The sequence below is a fragment of the Diadema antillarum genome, unplaced genomic scaffold (assembly GCF_040938485.1).
Source record: "Diadema antillarum isolate AM-2024a unplaced genomic scaffold, OU_Dant_1.0 scf00000065, whole genome shotgun sequence".
Lineage (NCBI taxonomy): Eukaryota > Metazoa > Echinodermata > Echinoidea > Diadematoida > Diadematidae > Diadema > Diadema antillarum.
This window is the reverse complement of record NW_027270954.1, coordinates 356294-362293: the sequence shown is the minus strand read 5'-3', so window position 1 is coordinate 362293 and position 6000 is coordinate 356294.

Genomic DNA, 6000 nt, shown 5'->3' with positions numbered 1-6000 from the left:
CTAGTGTACTTAAATAAAATTTCGTCTACATGCATACGAACATATACATAGGCATTCAATTGGATTTAACAAATTGAATGCGTGTTAGTTCATACGATTATGCGGAGATGTGATATAGTGCTTGTTCCTTTTTTACTTTTTGCCATCTTTACAGAGGATTAGCCAACAACTTATTGAATATGAAAAATGAAAGTGGACTCTGTACCAAAGTGACATCGTTTTGATTGCCAATATTTACAGTATTACTTTTTAAAGGGGAATTCCAGCCAACATATAAGGTAGTCTGATAAAAAAGGGGTAAACTCTTACGAGTTCAACGGTAAAAATTGGCTGAAATCGGATGAAAAATAAGGAAGTTGTGATATTTTGAAGTTTTGCTAATTTCAGTTCTTGTACAGTGGATATGAATATGCAAATGAGTGAGCTAACCATGTCATACCCTCACAATTTTCCATTGTTAGTGTTCAAAAAATGACGAAAACTCAATGTTTTGTCATTGAAGTCAGAAACAGGATATTATTCCTGGTTGAATAACGTCAGAATAGTGATCAGTTAGGTATACGAGAATTTGAACCACGGGAATAATTGCGTTTGAATAAAAAACTAGAAATTTTTAGATTTTATGTACAAACTATATGGTTATAATTGTGAGGGGATAACATGCTCACTTTGTCATTTGCATACTCATATTGACTGTTCAAGAATTCTTTCCTGACAAAATAGCAAAACTTCAAAATGTCATAACTTCCTTATCTTTTATCCGATTTCGGTCAAAATTTCACAGTTGAAATCGTAGAATTTTACTCTTTCTTATTAGACTAAATCATATTTGGACTGGGTTAGTTGTTTAATAGTTTATAGTTTTTAACAATCAGAACACTTTGTCTATATATCAGCTGCTACAGAGGTGGATAGAACGGAATGATGAAATTCCTTGTTTAGATGTAGAAATCTACAAGTCACGAGACCGAGACCGACACCAACGAGGCATACAGCTCACGAGTCATAGTATACCTCATGAGTTCGTCACTAGGCAAATAAAGCCCGTGAGTTCGACACTATAAACGTAGGTAAAAAGATGCAGATACAACACGGGGCTTAATGTGTCGGTCTCGTGGCCAGAGTCGTGGGCCTTGTTTGCTTGGTGTCGAAGTCATGGGATGTATGACTCGTGAGATGGATAACTCGTAGGCTGTATGGCTCACGGGCTGTATGACTCGTGGGTGTCGTGACGTGCACCCGTTTTATCTCCTTAGTAGATGGGCATCTAAATCACGCCAATAAACGATATACATATACACGTACCGTTGATGACATTCTATAATGTGTTCTTTGAAAAAGCTATCCAAGAAATCTAAGAGCGATATGGGCATGATATCGATATCATTTTTTTCCAGACCTCTTTATCGTTGAAAAACAGTGACAAATCATACACCATATTTATGCAACACTGAATAGACTGACCTATAGAGTGGTCACAGGCTAACGAGTCACTAATATTCAACCAGCTTAGCATAGCTGAATATGGGCTATCCAGCCATCTTCTCATATGGAAATGAACAAACAAACAAACTAACAAACAATCCTAAAGCATGCGTTGGTGTCATCCTTGCTCTGTTTACAGGCCTTCTTTCGCCTGCACAGCGCAGTAGGCCATGATCGCGGAATACGATCATATTGAGTACTCTACTTTCTACTGCTTCTGATATCAACGCCATATCCCTTGTGTGTGTGTGTGTGTGTGTGTGTGTGTACAGCTGAAGGAGAATATTGAGGATTAATCTTACGAAATAATTGACAACTTTGGTATTAAAGCAAGTAGTCGAAATCATGTGCCACGAAGAGGTTTCCATGTGCAGAAACGGAGATATAGCTTTAAAGTGACACTAGGTACGTGGCATTATGGGTGGGTATCACTGGCATGACAGCTCTTCCCTGGGCGTCAAAACGTCGTACAGCCTAGGTCTTCGTGTTAAACAGACTCGCGCAGCTCTGCACTTGAATCCGTACCGTGCTGACGTGTTGCGCTTCGGTGTTTTCATCGAGGCGGATGGCGACCACGGGAACGCTCCGCGTTATGACGGTACAGAAGACGCTGCTGCCACTTATCCTGGTTACTGCATGATCAGACTCTGTTTTGATACACTCCGTGCGTATGACCCGCTGGGTATACTGGGGTAACTACGCGAGGGAGGGAAGGGCAAAATATAACAATATAACAGAATCGCTGTATGTTAAAGTGAAATTTGTACTTTTCTTTATTTCTGTATTTCTTTATTTCTTTCTTTATTTATTTATTATAGTGATAATGATAATAATCATAATAATTGTTATCATTATTATCATATTATCATTTTGCTGTACCAAGGCATGTGGTATAGCTAATTACACATTTCAAACATCACGTTATACCTCTGTTCGAATCAGTTTCTTCTTCGTTTCGTAAAGACGCCGAGTTATAATTTTGATTTGCATCTCTAATTTAGTTAGCAACTTTATGCTTCTACTATCAGTTAACACTTTCAACCTAGAAAGAATTCTGCTTTTCATATCTTATATAGACTATGAAAATATTGGCACATATTGACTGTATTCATTCAGTAAAATATCAGTATATCTCGTGAATCTAATCAATCATGGAACCTGAAATACACTGTGATTTTTGACAATAGACCTGATCCCCGTTTTATCAAAAGATATACTAGTAATCGATTATAAATTTCCATACCACACAGGCTGCCATGGACTTATGATAGAAATCAAGTACACTGTATATAATCAATATTATAACTCATTATGAAACAAGGTCCTGATCATAATCATCGAAGAGATTTTACAAGAATTAAGAGACATCCAACGAAGCAGAAAAATATCGATCCCTAGTAAACTCAGCTCAAGCAAACGCTTCCTCTGTATATAACGTCGTGACTTGAAACTGAAATCTTACAAAAGAATCGTGGATAGGATTATATCATTATAAATCAGCCCATTTGAATAGATTAGTACGACACTTACGTGAACGACTTGCACGGGATTGCCGTCGATATCATATGCCGTAACGAGCCTCGTAGGAATTACGTAAACCCCGCATACTCTTTCGTTGGATCTTGAAGATGCTCTCCGTTTCCGATTATTGACTTTGGTGGAATTTTCTGACTTGGGAATGACGGAAGAGAGCCCAACAGAAACAGGGATGCTGGACGTTTGCCCTTTGGACGACGGGATTGAGGAGGTCGTGCCGTTGGAGCTTGGACTGCTTGAGGAAGAACCTAGTGAGATAGGGGTAGAAGAAGGGCTTTTGGTGGGGGGGCTGACAGGTATGCGGCTATTGGAGGTGGGGCTGCTTGATACTGAAACCCTAGAGGTGGATCCCTGGGAGGAGGTACGTAAGGAGGTAGCAGAGCTAGTAGAGGAGGCCTGTAATGTAGAACCATTGGAGGATGACCGTGGGGTAGAAGGGCCTTGGGTTGTGTGGTCTAGGGGGATGGGGCTGCTGAGGATTTTGTCATCAAAAGAGGGCCCTGGAAAGCTGGGTGGATTGGAGGAGTGGTCAACGGAGTTCATGTTGTTGGGAGTGGGACCACTGTAAAGGGGTCCTGCGGTGGTAGGGCCTTGGGAGCTGGGGTTGCTGGATGTCGGCATGGTGGAGGAAGGGCCTGTGGAAGTGGAGATTATATTGTGACTAGGAGAGGGGCCTACGACAGTGGAAGTGGGAGTGGGGCTATTGGCGGAATTGTCAATGGTGGTGGTGGCGGCTAAATCTACTGAAAATGAGCCACTGGACGAGAAGCCTGAGAAGGTGGGTCCGACAGAGTTTGGTCTGGCTGAGGTTGGGCTTGTGGAGGGTATAGAGGTTCTTAGGAAAGGGGAGTCACTGTTGGAGGGACTGCTGGAAGTCGGGCCCCTAGAGGAGGGGAGTAGAGAGGTGCGACTATGAGAGGAGGGGACTGGGGAAGTAGGGTTTCTGGAGAATAGACCTAGTTCGGAAGGATCTCGAGTTGTGGGGCCTTGGGAGGTGGGTCCACTGGAAGAGTCGCTTACAGAGATCATTTTTCTGGATGCAGAGTCACTGGAGGAGGGACCAAGTTTGGTGGGGCCATTGGAGGAGTTGTCAATTGTGGTGGGGCCAGTGGAAGACTGGCCGCTGGTGGCTGGGTCTGGAGAAGTGGGACCAACGGAATATGGTCCACCGGAAGTTTGGCCTCTGGAGGAAGGGCCTACGGAGGCTGGGCCACCAATGGCGCGGTCTTGAGTTATGGATTCGACGGAGGTGGGAACTTGGATGGTTGGACTTCCGGGGTAGCCTACGGAGGTGGAGCCGCCAGTAGATGGGTGTAAGGAGGCTGTACCTCCAGAGGTGAATCCCCGGGAGTTGGGACCAACGGAATCGGGACTGGTGGTCTGGCTGCTGAAGAACGTGTCTGGAGGTTGTGTCGCTGATCCACATATGGAAGAATTCTGATCCTGTTGCCAAATTCTAAGCTCACCTTCTTCAAATCCCTGGAAGCTACGTTCTTCAAAGAACTCTTTGTAGACATCCAGTATATACGAAATCTGCTCCTCCGTAAAGTTAGTCACAATTGGGATCTGATTAGTGTACGTGAAATTGCGACATGCACGAAGCTTTGAGATCGTACCTTCTTCTGTGGCATTTCGTATCTGTTCCATCTGATTCGATGTAAGCCGAAGTACACGCCGGCAGGTCTCTGGGGGCACTGGTGTGCTTGGAGGAGGGGTCGGTGTGGCAGGACTTGACGAATATTTTAAGCAAGCACGGACTGGAATTGGGTGGAAAACGACCAGGGCGACCAACAAAGTGAGGCAAATACTTAATGCATAAAATACCCATGACGACACTAGGAAGGCATTTCGTGGCTGGATCATCATCTTGACTGTGAATTCAGCATACGTATCATGAGGAAATCTGTATCAAACCGTGGAGAGAATAGCGTAGAAAAAAAAAACTCATCTCAAAAGATTTCACTATTTTTTAAAGAACTGATTCAAGGCATTTTGCATGATGACAGTGCTATCACAGCGATTCGTTCAAAATTTACATTATAAAGCAATAGATACTATCCTAAGGCTATATCAATCATTGATATTATCACGAAGTGAAGCAGGGAATTGATTCATGAGATATAATGATCTTAGCTATAGAGAGAAAATTGTATTTTTTATGGTAATAGTATGAGACGTATGAGAGGTGGCCTTTGTGGATTAAAAAAAAAATCACCTCTACCGTATATAAGGAAGTTTCGAGAATGCAATACGTAAGAAGGGAAATGTTGACTGTTCTGGATGTCCTCCAAGCACTACTAAACATTAAAAAAATGTGCTTAATAAGTACTTACCATACAATCATTTTTATGTCTTATTATGAGAGGTATATTGATATGTTTTGGACGAATAGGGTCACTAGAGTGGGCGGGGGTTTCCCTGCTTTCATAAATCATTGACTTCTTCAAGGCTCGTTCAATAATCGTGAGATGTGATGCACATTTCGCGATATAAAGACGACTCTGTCTTGGTATAATCATCGGTAAAAGAGGCGGGATTGAATTAATCTTTAAAGTAGAAAGCGCAATTGTATGATATGTTTATGTCCTAACACTAAATGCTGCAACCTGTTGTTGGAACACGAAAGATGGAAGTCACGAAATTATGCGGAATCACATACTTCATTGCGAGTCTGTTATGCTCCAAGCGTTGGAAATGTGTTACACACCTGTATGAAATTGATCTCGCGAGCACGTAAGCGGAGAGGCCTTTCACAAGATTACATTTGGTAAGCTCCTGCTGTATACTTCTCGGAAAGAGTGATCCCGCCTTCGTTGACCAAGTTGTTTCCTTGTCCAGGATGTAACGAAAGAGTTACATCGAAAGGATCCGAACTGAAAACTGCTAAACCTGAAATATCGGATGATATGCAGGCGATGTGCCACGTCCATTGACAAGGACGGTAACAAAGCAATCAGTGATTCTGTGTCATGTCCAATG